The sequence below is a fragment of the Scyliorhinus torazame genome, chromosome 20 (assembly GCF_047496885.1).
Source record: "Scyliorhinus torazame isolate Kashiwa2021f chromosome 20, sScyTor2.1, whole genome shotgun sequence".
In the NCBI taxonomy this organism is placed as follows: domain Eukaryota; kingdom Metazoa; phylum Chordata; class Chondrichthyes; order Carcharhiniformes; family Scyliorhinidae; genus Scyliorhinus; species Scyliorhinus torazame.
In genome coordinates, this window is record NC_092726.1 from 42058901 (window position 1) to 42081243 (window position 22343).

General features: G+C 52.2%; 12 non-coding genes and 1 pseudogene across 12 annotated transcripts; all 13 read right to left on the reverse strand.

The window, feature by feature from the left end:
- Positions 1 to 107: 107 nt before the first annotated feature.
- LOC140397475 (U2 spliceosomal RNA) lies at positions 108 to 298 on the reverse strand. Its single transcript, XR_011936911.1, has one exon. It is a non-coding gene; the product is annotated as a U2 spliceosomal RNA (small nuclear RNA).
- Positions 299 to 1076: 778 nt separating this feature from the next.
- On the reverse strand, positions 1077 to 1267 carry LOC140397751 (U2 spliceosomal RNA). The gene has a single exon (XR_011937180.1). It is a non-coding gene; the product is annotated as a U2 spliceosomal RNA (small nuclear RNA).
- A 785-nt stretch (positions 1268 to 2052) lies between these two features.
- Positions 2053 to 2243, reverse strand: LOC140397820 (U2 spliceosomal RNA). Its single transcript, XR_011937248.1, has one exon. It is a non-coding gene; the product is annotated as a U2 spliceosomal RNA (small nuclear RNA).
- Positions 2244 to 3028: 785 nt separating this feature from the next.
- On the reverse strand, positions 3029 to 3219 carry LOC140397627 (U2 spliceosomal RNA). The gene has a single exon (XR_011937060.1). It is a non-coding gene; the product is annotated as a U2 spliceosomal RNA (small nuclear RNA).
- A 777-nt stretch (positions 3220 to 3996) lies between these two features.
- Positions 3997 to 4187, reverse strand: LOC140397652 (U2 spliceosomal RNA). The gene has a single exon (XR_011937085.1). It is a non-coding gene; the product is annotated as a U2 spliceosomal RNA (small nuclear RNA).
- A 777-nt stretch (positions 4188 to 4964) lies between these two features.
- Positions 4965 to 5155, reverse strand: LOC140397540 (U2 spliceosomal RNA). Its single transcript, XR_011936975.1, has one exon. It is a non-coding gene; the product is annotated as a U2 spliceosomal RNA (small nuclear RNA).
- A 786-nt stretch (positions 5156 to 5941) lies between these two features.
- Positions 5942 to 6132, reverse strand: LOC140397490 (U2 spliceosomal RNA). Its single transcript, XR_011936926.1, has one exon. It is a non-coding gene; the product is annotated as a U2 spliceosomal RNA (small nuclear RNA).
- A 785-nt stretch (positions 6133 to 6917) lies between these two features.
- LOC140397148 (U2 spliceosomal RNA) lies at positions 6918 to 7102 on the reverse strand. The gene has a single exon (XR_011936726.1). It is a non-coding gene; the product is annotated as a U2 spliceosomal RNA (small nuclear RNA).
- Positions 7103 to 13249: 6147 nt separating this feature from the next.
- Positions 13250 to 13440, reverse strand: LOC140397774 (U2 spliceosomal RNA). The gene has a single exon (XR_011937203.1). It is a non-coding gene; the product is annotated as a U2 spliceosomal RNA (small nuclear RNA).
- Positions 13441 to 14225: 785 nt separating this feature from the next.
- On the reverse strand, positions 14226 to 14416 carry LOC140397440 (U2 spliceosomal RNA). The gene has a single exon (XR_011936879.1). It is a non-coding gene; the product is annotated as a U2 spliceosomal RNA (small nuclear RNA).
- Positions 14417 to 15203: 787 nt separating this feature from the next.
- LOC140397557 (U2 spliceosomal RNA) lies at positions 15204 to 15394 on the reverse strand. Its single transcript, XR_011936991.1, has one exon. It is a non-coding gene; the product is annotated as a U2 spliceosomal RNA (small nuclear RNA).
- A 785-nt stretch (positions 15395 to 16179) lies between these two features.
- LOC140397692 (U2 spliceosomal RNA) lies at positions 16180 to 16370 on the reverse strand. The gene has a single exon (XR_011937124.1). It is a non-coding gene; the product is annotated as a U2 spliceosomal RNA (small nuclear RNA).
- A 785-nt stretch (positions 16371 to 17155) lies between these two features.
- LOC140397289 (U2 spliceosomal RNA) lies at positions 17156 to 17332 on the reverse strand (annotated as a pseudogene).
- Between the last annotated feature and the right edge of the window lie 5011 nt (positions 17333 to 22343).

A 22343-nucleotide genomic window follows, 5' to 3' on the forward strand; every position in this document is an offset into this window, starting at 1 on the left:
TTTGGAGCCTGAAAGGCCTTAAATTGGTCAGGATGAAACAACTGGACAAAAGAGAAAAACGGAAGCCACGTTTTGCGACATTTTATGCTTTGAGCGCCCCAAAGCGGGGAGAGAGCACCATTCCTGGAAGCACGGCAAGACCAGGTTGATGCGTGGAGCGGAAGGAGCAAGCCCCTGAACCATCTCCGAGTCCTAAAAATCAATTTAATATTCGGTCCCCAGATTGAGAACATATCAGATATTAAACTGATAAGAACAGATACTACACTTGATCTGAGCCAAAAGGCCGAGAAGCGATAGCCCATATTTTCCGGCAATGGCTCTTGTCCTCCTCGTCCACCGACATTCAGGTGCACCTTGCTGCGCTCGACTGTGCTTTGGAACTTTTAGTCTACGCTCACTGTTGGACAAGAGACATCCAGCTTGGCCGAGCACGGTGGAGTCTGAGCATGCAGAACCAGTAAAACACAACAGGAAGACATCGTCTGGCAAGCCGTCCCCTGTCGTCACCAGATGAAATGGAGACGCTGTGAAGGCCCAGTGACACCCAACGGAGGGAGTCGAAGTCATCTCCACCTTTGCCGAACAAAGGGCAATCCGTGCAAGCAGCAAGTACTGGCGGAATCCAACAGAGGGCAATGTCTAGTCTCCCTGAGCTCCACCCTGGCGTGTTGGTCGTGGAGTCAGGAGAACGAAAAGAGATGCCGTGAAGGTGTACCTACATCCAAACAGGATGCCGTTCAGTCTGTCGCCACACTTCCCCGTTGTGCAGGATGAAGGGATGTGGTAACTGAAGTGAGGAGAAGGCAAGTCGGCACCCGAGTGTGAAGGTGAGTGGCCTGTAAAAAGCAGCAGGAAATCTGTGTGGCATATCAGCTGAAAACGGAGCCTGGCTGCCGCAAGTCCGCGAGTCCATCGGCTCGCAACATTCGTGCACGAAGCTCCCGCCAGCAGAAAAGCTAGCAATGCTTTGGAGCCTGAAAGGCCTTAAATCGGTCAGGATGAGACAACTGGACAAGAGAGAAAAACGGAAGCCACGTTTTGCGGCATTTTATGCTTTGAGCGCCCCAAAGCGGGGAGAGAACACCATTTCTGGAAGCACGGCAAGACCAGGTTGATGCGTGGAGCGGAAAGAGCAAGCCCCTGAACCATCTCCGAGTCCTAAAAATCAATTTAATACTCGGTCCCCAGATTAAGGACATATCAGATATTAAACTGATAAGAACAGATACTACACTTGATCTGAGCCAAAAGGCCGAGAAGCGATAGCCCATATTTTCCGGCAATGGCTCTTGTCCTCCTCGTCCACCGACATTCAGGTGCACCTTGCTGCGCTCGACTGTGCTTTGGAACTTTTAGTCTACGCTCACTGTTGGACAAGAGACATCCAGCTTGGCCGAGCACGGTGGAGTCTGAGCATGCAGAACCAGTAAAACACAACAGGCAGACATCGTCTGGCAAGCCGTCCCCTGTCGTCACCAGATGAAATGGAGACGCTGTGAAGGCCCAGTGACACCCAACAGAGGGAGTCGAAGTCATCTCCACCTTTGCCGAACAAAGAGCAATCCGTGGAAACAGCAAGTACTGGCGGAATCCAACAGAGGGCAATGTCTAGTCTCCCTGAGCTCCACCCTGGCGTGTTGGTCGTGGAGTCAGGAGAACTAAAAGAGTCGCCGTGAAGGTATACCTACATCCAAACAGGATGCCGTTCAGTCTGTCGCAACAGTATCCCGTTGTGCAGGATGAAGGGATGTGGTAACTGAAGTGAGGAGAAGGCAAGTCGGCATCCGAGGGTGAGGGTGAGTGGCCTGTAAAAATCAGCAGGAAATCTGTGCGGCATATCAGCTGAAAACGGAGCCTGGCTGCCGAAAGTCCTCGAGTCCATCGACTCGCAACATTAGTGCACGAAGCTCCCGCCAGCAGAAAAGCTAGCAATGCTTTGGAGCTTGAAATGCCTTAAATTGGTCAAGATGAGGCAACTGGACAACAGAGAAAAGGGGTAGGTAGGTTTTGCGGCATTTTCTGCTTTTATACATTTCCGCCCCAAAGCGGGGTGAAGGCACCATTCCTGGAAGCACTGCAAGCCCAGGTTGATGCGTGGAGCGGAAGGAGAAAGCCCCTGAACCATCTCCGGGTCCTAAAAATCAATTGAATATTCGGTCTCCATATTGAGGACATATCAGATATTAAACTGATAAGAACAGATACTACACGTGATCTGAGCCAAAAGGCCGAGAAGCGATAGCCCATATTTTCCGGAAATGGCTCTTGTCCTCCTCATCCACCGACATTCACGTGCACCTTGCTGCGCTCGACTGTGCTTTGGAACTTTTAGTCTACGCTCACTGTTGGTCAAGAAACCTCCAGCTTGGCCGAGCACGGTGGAGTCTGTGCATGCAGAACCAGTAAAACACAACACGAAGACATCGTCTGGCAAGCCGTCCCCTGTCGTCACCAGATGAAATGGAGACGCTGTGAAGGCCAGTGACACCCAACGGAGGGAGTGGAAGAAATCTCCACCTTTGCCGAACAAAGGACAATCCGTGCAAGCAGCAAGTACTGGCGGTATCCAACAGGGGGCAATGTCGAGTCTCCCTGAGCTCCACCCTAGCGTGTTGGTCGTGGAGTCAGGAGAAAGAAAAGAGACGCCGTGAAGGTATACCTACATCCAAACAGGATGCCGTTCAGTCTGTCGCCACACTTCCCCGTTGTGCAGGATGAAGGGATGTGGTAACTGAAGTGAGGAGTAGGCAAGTCGGCATCCGAGTGTGAAGGTGAGTGGCCTGTAAAAAGCAGCAGGAAATCTGTGTGGCATATCAGCTGAAAACGGAGCCTGGCTGCCGCAAGTCGGCGAGTCCATCGGCTCGCAACATTCGTGCACGAAGCTCCCGCCAGCAGAAAAGCTAGCAATGCTTTGGAGCCTGAAAGGCCTTAAATTGGTCAGGATGAGACAACTGGACAAGAGAGAAAAGGGGAAGCCAGGTTTTGCGGCATTTTCTGCTTTTATACATTTTGCGCCCCAAAGCGGGGAGAGGGCACCATTCCTGGAAGCACTGCAAGACCAGGTTGATGCGTGGAGCGGAAGGAGCAAGCCCCTGAACCATCTCCGAATCCTAAAAATCAATTTAATATTCGGTCCCCAGATTGAGGACATAACAGATATTAAACTGATAAGAACAGATACTACACTTGATCTGAGCCAAAAGACCGAGAAGCGATAACCCATATTTTCCGGCAATGGCTCTTGTCCTCCTCATCCACCGACATTCAGGTGCACCTTACTGCGCTCGACTGTGCTTTGGAACTTTTAGTCTACGCTCACTGTTGGTCAAGAGACATCCAGCTTGGCCGAGCACGGTGGAGTCTGTGCATGCAGAACCAGTAAACACAACACGAAGACATCGTCTGGCAAGCCGTCCCCTGTCGTCACCAGATGAAATGGAGACGCTGTGAAGGCCCAGTGACACCCAACGGAGGGAGTCGAAGTCATCTCCACCTTTGCCGAACAAAGGGCAATCCGTGCAAGCAGCAAGTACTGGCGGAATCCAACAGAGGGCAATGTCTAGTCTCCCTGAGCTCCACCCTGGCGTGTTGGTCGTGGAGTCAGGAGAACGAAAAGAGACGCCGTGAAGGTGTACCTACATCCAAACAGGATGCCGTTCAGTCTGTCGCCACACTTCCCCGTTGTGCAGGATGAAGGGATGTGGTAACTGAAGTGAGGAGAAGGCAAGTCGGCATCCGAGGGTGAGGATGAATGGCCTGTAAAAAGCAGCAGGAAATCTGTGTGGCATATCCGCTGAAAACGGAGCCTGGCTGCCGCAAGTCCGCGAGTCCATCGGCTCGCAACATTCGTGCACGAAGCTCCCGCCAGCAGAAAAGCTAGCAATGCTTTGGAGCCTGAAAGGCCTTAAATTGGTCAGGATGAAACAACTGGACAAGGGAGAAAAACGGAAGCCACGTTTTGCGGCATTTTATGCTTTTAGCGCCCCAAAGCGGGGAGAGGGCACCATTCCTGGAAGCACAGCAAGACCAGGTTGATGCGTGGAGCGGATGGAACAAGCCCCTGAACCATCTCCGAGTCCTAAAAATCAATTTAACATTCGGTCCCCAGATTGAGGATATATCAGATATTAAACTGATAAGAACAGATACTACACTTGATCTGAGCCAAAAGGCCGAGAAGCGATAACCCATATTTTCCGGCAATGGCTCGTGTCCTCCTCATCCACCAACATTCAGGTGCACCTTGCTGCGCTCGACTGTGCTTTGGAACTTTTAGTCTACGCTCACTGTTGGTCAAGAGACATCCAGCTTGGCCGAGCACGGTGGAGTCTGTGCATGCAGAACCAGTAAACACAACACGAAGACATCGTCTGGCAAGCCATCCCCTGTCGTCACCAGATGGAATGGAGACGCTGTGAAGGCCCAGTGACACCCAACAGAGGGAGTCGAAGTCATCTCCACCTTTGCCGAACAAAGGGCAATCCGTGCAAGCAGCAAGTACTGGCGGAATCCAACAGAGGGCAATGTCTAGTCTCCCTGAGCTCCACCCTGGCGTGTTGGTCGTGGAGTCAGGAGAACGAAAAGAGACGCCGTGAAGGTATACCTACATCCAAACAGGATGCCGTTCAGTCTGTCGCAACAGTATCCCGTTGTGCAGGATGAAGGGATGTGGTAACTGAAGTGAGGAGAAGGCAAGTCGGCATCCGAGGGTGAGGGTGAGTGGCCTGTAAAAAGCAGCAGGAAATCTGTGCGGCATATCAGCTGAAAACCGAGCCTGGCTGCCGAAAGTCCTCGAGTCCTTCGACTCGCAACATTCGTGCACGAAGCTCCCGCCAGCAGAAAAGCTAGCAATGCTTTGGAGCCTGAAAGGCCTTAAATTGGTCAGGATGAAACAACTGGACAAGAGAGAAAAACGGAAGCCACGTTTTGCGGCATTTTATGCTTTTAGCGCCCCAAAGCGGGGAGAGGGCACCATTCCTGGAAGCACTGCAAGACCAGGTTGATGCGTGGAGCGGAAAGAGCAAGCCCCTGAACCATCTCCGAGTCCTAAAAATCAATTTAATATACGGTCCCCAGATTGAGGACATATCAGATATTAAACTGATAAGAACAGATACTACACTTCATCTGAGCCAAAAGGCCGAGAAGCGATAGCCCATATTTTCCGGCAATGGCTCTTGTCCTCCTCGTCCACCGACATTCAGGTGCACCTTGCTGCGCTCGACTGTGCTTTGGAACTTTTAGTCTACGCTCACTGTTGGACAAGAGACATCCAGCTTGGCCGAGCACGGTGGAGTCTGAGCATGCAGAACCAGTAAAACACAACAGGAAGACATCGTCTGGCAAGCCGTCCCCTGTCGTCACCAGATGAAATGGAGACGCTGTGAAGGCCCAGTGACACCCAACAGAGGGAGTCGAAGTCATCTCCACCTTTGCCGAACAAAGGGCAATCCGTGCAAACAGCAAGTACTGGCGGAATCCAACAGAGGGCAATGTCTAGTCTCCCTGAGCTCCACCCTGGCGTGTTGGTCGTGGAGTCAGGAGAACGAAAAGAGACGCCGTGAAGGTGTACCTACATCCAAACAGGATGCCGTTCAGTCTGTCGCCACACTTCCCCGTTGTGCAGGATGAAGGGATGTGGTAACTGAAGTGAGGAGAAGGCAAGTCGGCATCCGAGTGTGAAGGTGAGTGGCCTGTAAAAAGCAGCAGGAAATCTGCGTGGCATATCAGCTGAAAACGGAGCCTGGCTGCCGCAAGTCCGCGAGTCCATCGGCTCGCAACATTCGTGCACGAAGCTCCCGCCAGCAGAAAAGCTAGCAATGCTTTGGAGCCTGAAAGGCCTTAAATTGGTCAGGATGAGACAACTGGACAAGAGAGAAAAGGGGAAGCCAGGTTTTGCGGCATTTCCTGCTTTTATACATTTTGCGCCCCAAAGCGGGGAGAGGGCACCATTCCTGGAAGCACGGCAAGACCAGGTTGATGCGTGGAGCGGATGGAGCATGCCCCTGAACCATCTCCGATTTCTAAAAATCAATTTAACATTCGGTCCCCAGATTGAGGACATATCAGATATTAAACTGATAAGAACAGATACTACACTTGATCTGAGCCAAAAGGCCGAGAAGCGATAACCCATATTTTCCGGCAATGGCTCGTGTCCTCCTCATCCACCGACATTCAGGTGCACCTTGCTGCGCTCGACTGTGCTTTGGAACTTTTAGTCTACGCTCACTGTTGGTCAAGAGACATCCAGCTTGGCCGAGCACGGTGGAGTCTGTGCATGCAGAACCAGTAAACACAACACGAAGACATCGTCTGGCAAGCCGTCCCCTGTCGTCACCAGATGAAATGGAGACGCTGTGAAGGCCCAGTGACACCCAACGCAGGGAGTCGAAGTCATCTCCACCTTTGCCGAACAAAGGGCAATCCGTGCAAGCAGCAAGTACTGGCGGAATCCAACAGAGGGCAATGTCTAGTCTCCCTGAGCTCCACCCTGGCGTGTTGGTCGTGGAGTCAGGAGAACGAAAAGAGACGCCGTGAAGGTGTACCTACATCCAAACAGGATGCCGTTCAGTCTGTCGCCACACTATCCCGTTGTGCAGGATGAAGGGATGTGGTAACTGAAGTGAGGAGAAGGCAAGTCGGCATCCGAGGGTGAGGGTGAGTGGCCTGTAAAAAGCAGCAGGAAATCTGTGCGGCATATCAGCTGAAAACGGAGCCTGGCTGCCGCAAGTCCGCGAGTCCATCGGCTCGCAACATTCGTGCACGAAGCTCCCGCCAGCAGAAAAGCTAGCAATGCTTAGGAGCCTGAAAGGCCTTAAATTGGTCAGGATGAGATAACTGGACAAGAGAGAAAAGGGGAAGCCAGGTTTTGCGGCATTTTCTGCTTTTATACGTTTTGCACCCCAAAGCGGGGAGAGGGCACCATTCCTGGAAGCACTGCAAGACCAGGTTGATGCGTGGAGCGGAAGGAGCAAGCCCCTGAACCATCTCCGAGTCCTAAAAATCAATTTAATATTCGGTCCCCAGATTGAGGACATATCAGATATTAAACTGATAAGAACAGATTTTTTTTTTTTTTTTTTTTTCAAAAAAATATACTTTATTCATAAAAATTTATCATGAGCATTACAGAAACCTTTCAAATTGTCTTGACTGTACATTTCCGGCAGGGTTACATGTTGCCTTGACTTTCTTTCATTCAATTTTGATATTGTCATACACATATCACTCTTTACATTACAATTCCTTCTTAAATATTTACATTGTCATGTTTGTTTTATACATTGGAGTGTTGGTTGCCCAGACCGAGGGGCTTTACACTGTTACGCGCCCCTCGGTGTACATTTGCTGGAAAGACTTTACACAGTGGTCTTTCCCCATTGCGCCTTGGCGGCATCTGCCCCAAGCTTGAGTGCGTCCCTCAGCACGTAGTCCTGGACCTTGGAATGTGCCAGTCTGCAACACTCGGTCGAGGACAATTCTTTGCACTGGAAGATCAGCAAGTTTCGGGCAGACCAAAGAGCGTCTTTTACCGAGTTGATGACCTTCCAGCAGCAGTTGATATTTGTCTCGGTGTGTGTCCCTGGAAACAGTCCGTAGAGCACAGAGTCCTGTGTCACAGATCTGTTTGGGATAAACCTTGACAAATACCACTGCATCTCTCTCCAGACCTTCTTTGCAAAGGCACATTCCACAAGGAGGTGTGTGACCGTCTCATTTCCCCCACAGCCACTCCGAGGGCAGCGTGCATTGGTGCAGAGCCTTCGGGTGTGCATGAAGAATCTGACAGGGAGGGCCCTTCTCACCACCAGCCAAGCTAGGTCTTGGTGCTTGTTTGAAAGTTCTGGTGATGAGGCGTTCTGCCAGATGACTCTGGCAGTCTGCTCAGGGAACCATCCAACGTCCTCCACGGTCTCCTTTTCCCTGAGGGCCTCGAGGACATTACGTGCTGACCACTGCTTCATTGCCTTGTGGTCAAAGGTGTTTTCCTTCAAAAACTTTTCCACAAAGGACAGGTGGTACGGTACGGTCCAACTACTTGGAGCGTTCCGCGGCAATGAGGCCAGGCCCATCCTTCGCAACACCGGGGACAGGTAGAACCTCAGTATGTAGTGACACTTGGTGTTTGCATACTGGGGGTCCACGCACAGCTTGATGCAGCTGGACACAAAGGTGGCCAACAGGATGAGGGAGGCGTTGGGTACGTTCCGCGCTCCCTTCTCCAGAGGTTTGTACATGGTGTCCCTTCGGACACGGTCCATCTTGGATTGCCAGATAAATTTGAAGATGGCCCGGGTGACTGCTGTGGCGTAGGGTCGGGTTATGGGCCAGACCTGCGCCACGTACAGTAGCACCGAGAGTACCTCACACCTGATGACCAGGGTTTTGCCCGCAATGGAGAGGGAGCGTTGCTCCCACCAGCCCAGTTTCTGTCTTACCTTTCCTATGCGCTCCTCCCAGTTTTTGGTGCACGCCCCAGCAGCTCCGAACCATATCCCCAGCACCTTCAGGTAATCTGACCTGACAGTGAAGGGGACAAAGGACCGGTCGGCCCAGTTCCCAAAGAACATGGCCTCGCTCTTGCCCCGGTTTACCTTGGCTCCAGAGGCCAGTTCAAACTGGTCGCAGGTGGTCAAGAGCCTGCGTACAGACGCAGGATCCGAGCAGAAGACGGCAACGTCGTCCATGTACAGGGAGGCCTTGACTTGCATGCCTCCACTGCCTGGGATCGTCACTCCTCTTATGCCCGGATCCCTCCTGATGGACTCGGCAAAAGGTTCTATGCAGCACACAAAAAGGGCAGAGGAGAGAGGGCAGCCCTGCCTGACTCCAGATCTGATCTGGAACTTTTCTGATTCCCACCCATTGATTGAGACTGCGCTATAGATGTTTGTGTAGAGCAGTTTGATCCAATTGCGAATTCCCTCCCCAAACACCATTTTGGAGAGCACATCCATCATGTAGGTGTGCGATATTCTGTCAAAAGCCTTCTCCTGGTCAAGGCTGATGAGGCAAGTGTCCACCCCCCTGTCCTGCACGTAGGCGATCGTATCCCTGAGTAGCGCGAGGCTATCAGAGATCTTCCTGCCGGGTACAGCACAGGTCTGGTCAGGGTGGATCACCGACTCCAGAGCAGACCTGACCCGATTGGCGATGACCTTGGCTAGAATTTTGTAGTCCACATTCAACAGTGAAATGGGTCGCCAATTTCGAATTTCTTCCCTTTCCCCCTTCTGCTTGTAGATTAGGGTGATGATGCCTTTCCTCATGGACTCTGACATGCTGCCTTCCAGAAGCATACTCTCGTACACTTCCAGCAGGTCTGGGCCCATCCAGTCCCACAGAGCCGAATACAACTCAACCGGTAAGCCGTCGCTTCCGGGAGTTCTACTCGTCTCGAAGGACTTGGCGGCCTTTGTCAGCTCGTCCAGAGTTAGTGGTTTGTCCAGGTTTTCCAGCTCGCTGTCGCCTATGACCTCCGTGATAGTCGACAGGAAGGTCTGGGAAACAGTGCTATCTGTTGGCTTCAGGTCATACAGTCCGGCATAAAAGGATTGGCTGATCCTCAGGATGTCAGACTGCGATGACTTTTCAGAGCCATCTTCTTCCTTCAGGCTGCTGATCACAGAGGTGTCTCTGTGCACCTTTTGGAAGAAGAAGCGTGAGCACTTTTCGTCCTGCTCCACGGAGCGGACTCCGGAACGGAAGATAACCTTGGAGGCCTCCGAGATGTAGAGCGAGGCTTGCTGGCTCTTCACCTCTTGGAGATCCTCCTTGACATCCACCCCCATCGACTGCAGCTGGAGCAAATTTTGCATACTTTTCTGGAGCATGGACATGACCCCTCGTCTCTCTCTCACCTTTTGAACGCCCTTGAGGATGAAAAACCTCTTGATATTCCCCTTGATTGCTTCCCACCAGAGATGTGGGGCCTCAAAGAGGGGTTTCACGGTTCTCCAAACTTTGTAATCCCTCCTGAGTTCCTCGATGTTCTCAGGGGTCAGCAGTTTTACATTTAGCTTCCACGTCCCCCTGCCTACCCCCTGGTCTTCCTGCAGGTGGCAGTCGGCCAGTAGGAGGCAGTGGTCAGAGAAGAACACCGGCGTTACGTCGGTGGACCTGACCGTGAAAGCTCGGGACACAAAAAAGAAGTCTATCCTGGAGCGGACGGACCCGTCTGGCCGTGACCATGTGTATCTACGCTGCGCGCCGTCTGCAGGGTTGCTGCAGACGTCGAGCAGCTTGGCGTCTTTTACCGTTTCCATCAGGAGTCTGGACGTAGCGTCTAGTTTGCTATCGGCTTTGCTGGATCGTCCAGCCGCATCGATGATGCAGTTGAAGTCACCACCCAGGATGACCGGCTTGGAGGTGGCCAACAGCAGTGGGAGTTGCTGAAGGACTGCCAGCCGCTCACTTTTTACGGCCGGGGCGTACACATTAATAAGTCTGAGAGGGGTGTTTTTGTATTTCACGTCTGCTACGAGGAGGCGCCCGCCCACCACCTCCTTAACGTCGGAGATGGTGAAGTTGCCTCCCCGCAGCAGAATACCCAGGCCGGAGGAACGGCAGTCGTTTCCTCCTGACCAGATGGATGGCCCGTGGGACCACCAGCTCGACCAGCGCCTGTAGTTGCTGAGGTGCGGAATTCCGCACTCCTGCAGGAACAGTAGGTCAGCTTTTACATTTGCCAAATAGTTGAGTGTGGCTACACACCGCGAAGTATCTTTGATGCTTCGCACATTTATGGATGCAATTTTTAAACCCATTATAAAAAAGGTAGATTTACCAGTCTCAAGAGTCTAGAGTCTATACAGTTGGCTGTTCCAGCTGTTCGATGTTCCCCAGCATGCCGGTGGTGCTCGCAAACTTTAGCACAGTTGCAGGGCTGAGAAAGCTGTTCTGGTCCGTACTGGCCCCGTGATTTTGATGCAGATGCATTGGGGGGGGTGATGTAGCCCTGGCGTTCGTCATGGCAGTCAGTAGGTGTTGGGGTTGCAGGCCGGTCTTCACCTGGGTTGTTGCTGCTCGTTACTATCGGGGGTTGGTCTGTGACCTTGTTTCCTTCCCGGTCGGTGGTCTGGGGGGGTCTGTGCCTTCCGTTCTACGTTGGTGCTTTGCCTCTTTATTTGAGGCCGATTCTTGTCCTGTTTTCCCTCATCGGATGAGGTGTCGGCGCTAAGTGCGCCGGCTGAGAGGTGTCGCTTTTTGCCACTACAACCTCGGGGGGTTCTTCAGTTTGTTTTTTTGTTTCCGCTTTCGTTTGTCCCTGTTCACTGTTTCCCAGGGCTCTTTATTCTTTGTCCCATCCTCTTCCTCTTCCATTGAGTGTTCCTCATCAGATGGGGCTGGGGTTGGGTTGTCAGGAGGTGCTGGGGCCTCTTCTTTTTGTTGGGGGCCCTTTTGTTGCTTTTTCTCATTCTGAGCCGTGGTGTCTTTTTCGGTGGAGGGTGTATGCACCTCCTCTCTGGTCGCCTTTTTAACTCCGCTGCTGATGATTTCAGCGTATGTTGCCCCGCGTTTCGGGCAGGCCCTGTAAAGATGGCCGGCCTCCCCACACAGGTTGCAGCACTTGTCTTCTTTGCAGTCCTTAGTCATGTGTCCCTCCTGCCTGCAGTTCTTGCAGAAGGTCACACTGCAGTTTGCGGCAACGTGCCCCGTTTTTCCACAGGTGTGGCATACTCGTGGCTGTCCCACGTAGTAGAGGTAGCCACGATTTACTCCAATAGCGAAATTGGAGGGGGGATGCAGGATGGCTCCGTTGCTGTCCGTTCTTAGGGTCACCTTGACCTGGTGCTCACTTGTCCAGATGCCGAAGGTGTCTTTCACTTGCACGCTGTCACTTTTCAGCTCAGCGTACCTGGCGAGGAACGTGAGCACATCAGATACAGGGACGTGGGGGTTGTACGTGTGCAGTGTAACAACCCGATTTCGCTGTGCCGGTAGCGTAAACAGAGGTTCCGTAGTCAGGAGCGACAAGGGACTCTGGTTACCTTTTTCCTTGAAGACGTTCAAGAATTTGATGCACGCTGCGACGCTCTTGAAGGTGACATCAAAGAAACCATTCTTGGGGAAGTTTTGCAAGCAGAAGATCTCTGTTGCTTTAAACCCACAGCACTCGAGCAGCACCTTCTTCACGAAGTGTTTCCGGTCCAAAGGTGACTCTCCATCCGTTTTCTTCACTGTGACTCGGACAGTGTTTCGCACGCCCCAACCTGGTGGTCGGGATGCAGCTGCATCCATAGCTCGTACGTTGGGTGTGAAACTGTATCGGCGTTAGGCCTAAACCCGAGGTTTAGGCCAGCATGTAGATCCACCAATATCAGCCAAGCTCCAAACGTTTCTTCTTTGGCGAGTTCAATCCCTCCGAGTTCTCCAATCCACGATCGTCATCGAAATCCTCAGCTTCCCTCGATCAAATGAGACTACACTTGATCTTAGCCAAAAGGCCGAGAAGCGATAGCCCATATTTTCCGGCAATGGCTCTTGTCCTCCTCGTCCACCGACATTCATGTGCACCTTGCTGCGCTCGACTGTGCTTTGGAACTTTTAGTCTACGCTCACTGTTGGTCAAGAGACATCCAGCTTGGCCGAGCACGGTGGAGTCTGAGCATGCAGAAACAGTAAAACACAACAGGAAGACATCGTCTGGCAAGCCGTCACCTGTCGTCACCAGATGAAATCGAGACGCTGTGAAGGCCCAGTTACACCCAACGGAGAGAGTCGAAGAAATCTCCACCTTTGCCGAACAAAGGACAATCCGTGCAAGCAGCAAGTACTGGCGGTATCCAACAGGGGGCAATGTCTAGTCTCCCTGAGCTCCACCCTAGCGTGTTGGTCGTGGAGTCAGGAGAACGAAAAGAGACGCCGTGAAGGTATACCTACATCCAAAGAGAATGCCGTTCAGTCTGTCGCCACACTTCCCCGTTGTGCAGGATGACGGGATGTGGTAACTGAAGTGAGGAGAAGGCAAGTCGGCATCCGAGGGTGAGGGTGAGTGGCCTGTAAAAAGCAGCAGGAAATCTGTGCGGCATATCAGCTGAAAACGGAGCCTGGCTGCCGCAAGTCCGCGAGTCCATCGGCTCGCAACATTAGTGCACGAAGCTCCCGCCAGCAAAAAAGCTAGCAATGCTTTGGAGCTTGAAATGCCTTAAATTGGTCAAGATGAGGCAACTGGACAACAGAGAAAAGGGGTAGGCAGGTTTTGCGGCATTTTCTGCTTTTATACATTTCCGCCCCAAAGCGGGCTGAAGGCACCATACCTGGAAGCACTGCAAGACCAGGTTGATGCGTGGAGCGGAAGGAGCAAGCCCCTGAACCATCTCCGAGTCCTAAAAATCAATTTAATATTCGGTCTCCATATTGAGGACATATCAGATATTAAACTGATAAGATCAGATACTACACTTGATCTGAACCAAAAGGCCGAGAAGCGATAGCCCATATTTTCCGGCAATGGCTCTTGTCCTCCTCGTCCACCGACATTCAGGTGCACCTTGCTGCGCTCGACTGTGCTTTGGAACTTTTAGTCTACGCTCACTGTTGGTCAAGAAACCTCCAGCTTGGCCGAGCACGGTGGAGTCTGTGCATGCAGAACCAGTAAAACACAACACGAAGACATCGTCTGGCAAGCCGTCCCCTGTCGTCACCAGATGAAATGGAGACGCTGTGAAGGCCAGTGATACCCAACGGAGGGAGTGGAAGAAATCTCCACCTTTGCCGAAAAAAGGACAATCCGTGCAAGCAGCAAGTACTGGCGGTATCCAACAGGGGGCAATGTCTAGTCTCCCTGAGCTCCACCCTAGCGTGTTGGTCGTGGAGTCAGGAGAACGAAAAGAGACGCCGTGAAGGTATACCTACATCCAAAGAGAATGCCGTTCAGTCTGTCGCCACACTTCCCCGTTGTGCAGGATGAAGGGATGTGGTAACTGAAGTGAGGAGAAGGCAAGTCGGCATCCGAGTGTGAAGGTGAGTGGCCTGTAAAGAAAAGCAGGAAATCTGTGTGGCATATCAGCTGAAAACGGAGCCTGGCTGCCGCAAGTCCGCGAGTCCATCGGCTCACAACATTCGTGCACGGAGCTCCCGACAGCAGAAAAGCTAGCAATGCTTTGGAGCCTGAAAGGCCTTAAATTGGTCAGGATGAGACAACTGGACAAGAGAGAAATGGGTAAGCCAGGTTTTGCGGCATTTTCTGCTTTTATACATTTGGCGCCCCAAAGCGGGGAGAGGGCACCATTCCTGGAAGCACTGCAAGACCAGGTTGATGCGTGGAGCGGAAGGAGCAAGCCCCTGAACCATCTCCGAGTCCTAAAAATCAATTTAATATTCGGTCCTCAGATTGAGGACATATCAGATATTAAACTGATAAGAACAGATACTACACTTGATCTGAGCCAAAAGGCCGAGAAGCGATAGCCCATATTTTCCGGCAATGGCTCTTGTCCTCCTCTTCCACCGACATTCAGGTGCACCTTGCTGCGCTCGACTGTGCTTTGGAACTTTTAGTCTACGCTCACTGTTGGTCAAGAAACCTCCAGCTTGGCCGAGCACGGTGGAGTCTGTGCATGCAGAACCAGTAAAACACAACACGAAGACATCATCTGGCAAGCCGTCCCCTGTCGTCACCAGATGAAATGGAGACGCTGTGAAGGCCCAGTGAAACCCAACAGAGGGAGTCGAAGTCATCTCCACCTTTGCCGTACAAAGGGCAATCCGTGCAAACAGCAACTACTGGCGGAATCCAACAGAGGGCAATGTCTAGTCTCCCTGAGCTCCACCCTGGCGTGTTGGTCGTGGAGTCAGGAGAACTAAAAGAGACGCCGTGAAGGTATACCTACATCCAAACAGGATGCCGTTCAGTCTGTCGCCACACTTCCCCGTTGTGCAGGATGAAGGGATGTGGTAACTGAAGTGAGGAGTAGGCAAGTCGGCATCCGAGTGTGAAGGTGAGTGGCCTGTAAAAAGCAGCCGGAAATCTGTGTGGCATATCAGCTGAAAACGGAGCCTGGCTGCCGCAAGTCCACGAGTCCATCGGCTCGCAACATTCGTGCACGAAGCTCCCGCCAGCAGAAAAGCTAGCAATGCTTTGGAGCCTGAAAGGCCTTAAATTGGTCAGGATGAGACAACTGGACAAGAGAGAAAAGGGGAAGCTAGGTTTTTGCGGCATTTTCTGCTTTTATACATTTTGCGCCCGAAAGCTGGGAGAGGGCACCATTCCTGGAAGCACTGCAAGACCAGGTTGATGCGTGGAGCGGAAGGAGCAAGCCCCTGAACCATCTCCGAGTCCTAAAAATCAATTTAATATTTGGTCCCCAGATTGAGGACATATCAGATATTAAACTGATAAGAACAGATACTACACTTGATCTGAGCCAAAAGGCCGAGAAGCGATAGCCAATATTTTCCGGCAATGGCTCTTGTCCTCCTCGTCCACCAACATTCAGGTGCACCTTGCTGCGCTCGACTGTGCTTTGGAACTTTTAGTCTACGCTCACTGTTGGTCAAGATACATCCAGCTTCGCCGAGCACGGTGGAGTCTGTGCATGCAGAACCAGTAAACACAACACGAAGACATCGTCTGGCAAGCCGTCCCCTGTCGTCACCAGATGAAATGGAGACGCTGTGAAGGCCCAGTGACACCCAACGGAGGGAGTCGAAGTAATCTCCACCTTTGCCGAACAAAGGGCAATCCGTGCAAGCAGCAAGTACTGGCGGAATCCAACAGAGGGCAATGTCTAGTCTCCCTGAGCTCCACCCTGGCGTGTTGGTCGTGGAGTCAGGAGAACGAAAAGAGACGCCGTGAAGGTGTACCTACATCCAAACAGGATGTCGTTCAGTCTGTCGCCACACTTCCCCGTTGTGCAGGATGAAGGGATGTGGTAACTGAAGTGAGGAGAAGGCAAGTCGGCATCCGAGTGTGAAGGTGAGTGGCCTGTAAAAAGCAGCAGGAAATCTGTGTGGCATATCAGCTGAAAACGGAGCCTGGCTGCCGCAAGTCCGCGAGTCCATCGGCTCGCAACATTCGTGCACGAAGCTCCCGCCAGCAGAAAAGCTAGCAATGCTTTGGAGCCTGAAAGGCCTTAAATTGGTCAGGATGAGACAACTGGACAAAAGAGAAAAGGGGAAGCCAGGTTTTGCGGCATTTTCTGCTTTTATACATTTTGCGCCCCAAAGCGGGGAGAGGGCACCATTCCTGGAAGCACTGCAAGACCAGGTTGATGCGTGGAGCGAAAGGAGCAAGCCCCTGAACCATCTCCGAGTCCTAAAAATCAATTTAATATTCGGTCCCCAGATGGAGGACATATCAGATATTAAACTGATAAGAACAGATATTACACTTGATCTGAACCAAAAGGCCGAGAAGCGATGGCCCATATTTTCCGGCAATGGCTCTTGTCCTCCTCGTCCACCGACATTCAGGTGCACCTTGCTGCGCTCGACTGTGCTTTGGAACTTTTAGTCTACGCTCACTCTTGGACAAGAGACATCCAGCTTGGCCGAGCACGGTGGAGTCTGAGCATGCAGAACCAGTAAAACACAACAGGAAGACATCGTCTGGCAAGCCGTCCCCTGTCGTCACCAGATGAAATGGAGACGCTGTGAAGGCCCAGTGACACCCAACAGAGGGAGTCGAAGTCATCTCCACCTTTGCCGAACAAAGGGCAATCCGTGCAAACAGCAAGTACTGGCGGAATCCAACAGAGGGCAATGTCTAGTCTCCCTGAGCTCCACCCTGGCGTGTTGGTCGTGGAGTCAGGAGAACGAAAAGAGACGCCGTGAAGGTATACCTACATCCAAACAGGATACCGTTCAGTCTGTCGCAACAGTATCCCGTTGTGCAGGATGAAGGGATGTGGTAACTGAAGTGAGGAGAAGGCAAGTCGGCATCCGAGGGTGAGGGTGAGTGGCCTGTAAAAAGCAGCAGGAAATCTGTGCTGCATATCAGCTGAAAACGGAGCCTGGCTGCCGAAAGTCCTCGAGTCCATCGACTCGCAACATTAGTGCACGAAGCTCCCGCCAGCAGAAAAGCTAGCAATGCTTTGGAGCTTGAAATGCCTTAAATTGGTCAAGATGAAGCAACTGGACAACAGAGAAAAGGGGTAGGCAGGTTTTGCGGCATTTTCTGCTTTTATACATTTCCGCCCCAAAGCGGGGTGAAGGCACCATTCCTGGAAGCACTGCAAGCCCAGGTTGATGCGTGGAGCGGAAGGAGCAAGCCCCTGAACCATCTCCGAGTCCTAAAAATCAATTTAATATTCGGTCTCCATATTGAGGACATATCAGATATTAAACTGATAAGAACAGATTTTTTTTTTTTTTCAAAAAATATACTTTATTCATAAAAATTTATCATGAGCATTACAGAAACATTTCAAATTGTCTTGACTGTACATTTCCGGCAGGGTTACATGCTGCCTTGACTTTCTTTCATTCACTTTTGATATTGTCGTACACATATCACTCTTTACATTACAATTCCTTCTGAAATATTTACAGTGGCATGTTGATTTTATACATTGGAGTGTTGGTTGCCCAGACCGAGGGGGCTTTACACTGTTACCCGCCCCTCGGTATACATTTGCTGGAAAGACTTTACACAGTGGTGTTTCCCCATTGCGCCTTGGCGGCAGCTGCCCCAAGCTTGAGTGCGTCCCTCAGCACGTAGTCCTGGACCTTGGAATGTGCCAGTCTGCAACACTCGGTCGAGGACAATTCTTTGCACTGGAAGATCAGCAAGTTTCGGGCAGACCAAAGAGCGTCTTTTACCGAGTTGATGACCTTCCAGCAGCAGTTGATATTTGTCTCGGTGTGTGTCCCTGGAAACAGTCCGTAGAGCACAGAGTCCTGTGTCACAGATCTGTTTGGGATAAACCTTGACAAATACCACTGCATCTCTCTCCAGACCCTCTTTGCAAAGGCACATTCCACAAGGAGGTGTGTGACCGTCTCATTTCCCCCACAGCCACTCCGAGAGCAGCGTGCATTGGCACAGAGCCTTCGGGTGTGCATGAAGAATCTGACAGGGAGGGCACTTCTCACCACCAGACAAGCTAGGTCTTGGTGCTTGTTTGAAAGTTCTGGTGATGAGGCGTTCTGCCAGATGACTCTGGCAGTCTGCTCAGGGAACCATCCAACGTCCTCCACGGTCTCTTTTTCCCTGAGGGCCTCGAGGACATTACGTGCTGACCACTGCTTCATTGCCTTGTGGTCAAAGGTGTTTTCCTTCAAAAACTTTTCCACAAAGGACAGGTGGTACGGTACGGTCCAACTACTTGGAGCGTTCCGCGGCAATGAGGCCAGGCCCATCCTTCGCAACACCGGGGACAGGTAGAACCTCAGTATGTAGTGACACTTGGTGTTTGCGTACTGGGGGTCCACGCTCAGCTTGATGCAGCTGGACACAAAGGTGGCCAACAGGATGAGGGAGGCGTTGGGTACGTTCTCCCTCCCTTCTCCAGAGGTTTGTACATGGTGTCCCTTCGGACACGGTCCATCTTGGATCGCCAGATAAATTTGAAGATGGCCTGGGTGACTGCTGTGGCGTAGGGTCGGGTTATGGGCCAGACCTGCGCCACGTACAGTAGCACCGAGAGTACCTCACACCTGATGACCAGGGTTTTGCCCGCAATGGAGAGGGAGCGTTGCTCCCACCAGCCCAGTTTCTGTCTTACCTTTCCTATGCGCTCCTCCCAGTTTTTGGTGCACGCCCCAGCAGCTCCGAACCATATCCCCAGCACCTTCAGGTAATCTGACCTGACAGTGAAGGGGACAAAGGACCGGTCGGCCCAGTTCCCAAAGAACATGGCCTCGCTCTTGCCCCGGTTTACCTTGGCTCCAGAGGCCAGTTCAAACTGGTCGCAGGTGGTCAAGAGCCTGCGTACAGACGCAGGATCCGAGCAGAAGACGGCAACATCGTCCATGTACAGGGAGGCCTTGACTTGCATGCCTCCACTGCCTGGGATCGTCACTCCTCTTATACCCGGATCCCTCCTGATGGACTCGGCAAAAGGTTCTATGCAGCACACAAAAAGGGCAGAGGAGAGAGGGCAGCCCTGCCTGACTCCAGATCTGATCTGGAACTTTTCTGATTCCCACCCATTGATTGAGACTGCGCTATAGATGTTTGTGTAGAGCAGTTTGATTCAATTGCGAATTCCCTCCCCAAACCCCATTTTGGAGAGCACATCCATCATGTAGGTGTGCGATATTCTGTCAAAAGCCTTCTCCTGGTCAAGGCTGATGAGGCAAATGTCCACCCCCCTGTCCTGCACGTAGGCGATCGTATCCCTGAGTAGCGCGAGGCTATCAGAGATCTTCCTGCCGGGTACAGCACAGGTCTGGTCAGGGTGGATCACCGACTCCAGAGCAGACCTGACCCGATTGGCGATGACCTTTGCTAGAATTTTGTAGTCCACATTCAACAGTGAAATGGGTCGCCAATTTCGAATTTCTTCCCTTTCCCCCTTCTGCTTGTAGATGAGGGTGATGATGCCTTTCCTCATGGACTCTGACATGCTGCCTTCCAGAAGCATACTCTCGTACACTTCCAGCAGGTCTGGGCCCATCCAGTCCCACAGAGCCGAATACAACTCAACCGGTAAGCCGTCGCTTCCGGGAGTTTTACTCGTCTCGAAGGACTTGGCGGCCTTTGTCAGCTCGTCCAGAGTTAGTGGTTTGTCCAGGTTTTCCAGCTCGCTGTCGCCTCTGACCTCCGTGATAGTCGACAGGAAGGTCTGGGAAACAGTGCTATCTGTTGGCTTCAGGTCATACAGTCCGGCATAAAAGGATTGGCTGATCCTCAGGATGTCAGATTGCGATGACTTTTCAGAGCCATCTTCTTCCTTCAGGCTGCTGATCACAGAGGTCTCTCTGTGCACCTTTTGGAAGAAGAAGCGTGAGCACTTTTCGTCCTGCTCCACAGAGCGGACTCTGGAACGGAAGATAACCTTGGAGGCCTCCGAGGTGTAGAGCGAGGCTTGCTGGCTCTTCACCTCTTGGAGATCCTCCTTGACATCCACCCCCATCGACTGCAGCTGGAGCAAATTTTGCATACTTTTCTGGAGCCTGGACATGACCCCTCGTCTCTCTCTCACCTTTTGAACGCCCTTGAGGATGAAAAACTTCTTGATATTCCCCGTGATTGCTTCCCACCAGAGATGTGGGGCCTCAAAGAGGGGTTTCACGGTTCTCCAACCTTTGTAATCCCTCCTGAGTTCCTCGATGTTCTCAGGGGTCAGCAGTTTTACATTTAGCTTCCACGTCCCCCTGCCTACCCCCTGGTCTTCCTGCAGGTGGCAGTCGGCCAGTAGGAGGCAGTGGTCAGGGAAGAACACCGGCGTTACGTCGGTGGACCTGACCGTGAAAGCTCGGGACACAAAAAAGACGTTTATCCTGGAGCGGACGGACCCTCTGGCCGTGACCATGTGTATCTACGCTGCGCGCCGTCTGCAGGGTTGCTGCAGACGTCGAGCAGCTTGGCGTCTTTTACCGTTTCCATCAGGAGTCTGGAAGTGGCGTCTAGTTTGCTGTCGGCTTTGCTGGATCGTCCAGCCGCATCGATGATGCAGTTGAAGTCACCACCCAGGATGACCGGCTTGGAGGTGGCCAACAGCATTGGGAGTTGCTGAAGAACTGCCAGCCGCTCACTTTTTACGGCCGGGGCGTACACATTAATAAATCTGAGAGGGGTGTTTTTGTATTTCACGTCTGCTACGAGGAGGCGCCCGCCCACCACCTCCTTAACGTCGGAGATGGTGAATTTGCCTCCCCGCAGCAGAATACCCAGGCTGGAGGAGCGGCAGTCGTTTCCTGCTGACCAGATGGATGGCCCGTGGGACCACCAGCTCGACCAGCGCCTGTAGTTGCTGAGGTGCGGAATTCCGCACTCCTGCAGGAACAGTAGGTCAGCTTTTACATTTGCCAAATAGTTGAGTGTGGCTACACACCGCGAAGTATCTTTGATGCTTCGCACATTTATGGATGCAATTTTTAAACCCATTATAAAAAGATAGATTTACCAGTCTCAAGAGTCCAGAGTCTATACAGTTGGCTGTTCCAGCTGTTGAATGTTCCCCAGCATGCCGGTGGTGCTCGCAAACTTTAGCACAGTTGCAGGGCTGAGAAAACTGTTCTGGTCCGTACTGGCCCAGTGATTTTGATGCAGATGCAATGGGGGGGTGGTGTAGCCCTGGGGTTCGTCGTGGCAGTCAGTAGGTGTTGGGGTTGCAGGCCGGTCTTCACCAGGGTTGTTGCTGCTCGTTGCTATCGGGGGTTGGTCTGTGACCTTGTTTTCTTCCCGGTCGGTGGTCTGGGGGGTCTGTGCCTTCCGTTCCACGTTGGTGCTTTGCCTCTTTATCTGAGGCCGATTCTTGTCCTGTTTTCCCTCATCGGATGAGGTGTCGGCACTAAGTGCGCCGGCTGAGAGGTGTCGCTTTTTGCCACTACCCCTCAGGGGGTTCTTCAGTTTGTTTTTTTGTTTCCTCTTTCGTTTGTCCCTGTTCACGATTTCCCAGGGCTCTTTATTCTTTGTCCCATCCTCTTCCTCTTCCATTGAGTGTTCCTCATCAGATGGGGCTGGGGTTGGGTTGTCAGGAGGTGCTGGGGCCTCCTCTTTTTGTTGGGGGCCCTTCTGTTGCTTTTCCTCATTCTGAACCGTGGTGTCTTTTTCGGTGGAGGGTGTATGTTCCTCCTCTCTGGTCGCCTTTTTGACTCCACTGCTGATGATCTGTGCATATGTCGCCCCGCGTTTCGGGCAGGCCCTGTAAAGATGGCCGGCCTCCCCACACAGGTTGCAGCACTTGTCTTCCTTGCAGTCCTTAGTCATGTGTCCCTCCTGCCTGCAGTTCTTGCAGAAGGTCACACTGCAGTTTGCGGCAACATGCCCCATTTTGCCACAGGTGTGGCATACTCGTGGCTGTCCCACGTAGTAGAGGTAGCCACGATTTACTCCAATAGCGAAATTGGAGGGGGGATGCAGAATGGCTTCGTTGCTGTCCATTCGTAGGGTCACCTTGACCTGGTGCTCACTTGTCCAGATGCCGAAGGTGTCTTTCACTTGCACGCTGTCACTTTTCAGCTGAGCGTACCTGGCGAGGAACGTGAGCACATCAGACACAGGGACGTGGGGGTTGTACGTGTGCAGTGTAACAACCCGATTTCGCTGTGCCGGTAGCGTAAACAGAGGCTCCGCAGTCAGGATCGACAGGGGACTCTGGTTACCTTTTTCCTTGAAGACGTTCAAGAATTTGATGCACGCTGCGACGCTCTTGAAGGTGACATCAAAGAAACCATTCTTGGGGAAGTTTTGCAAGCAGAAGATCTCTGTTGTTTTAAACCCACAA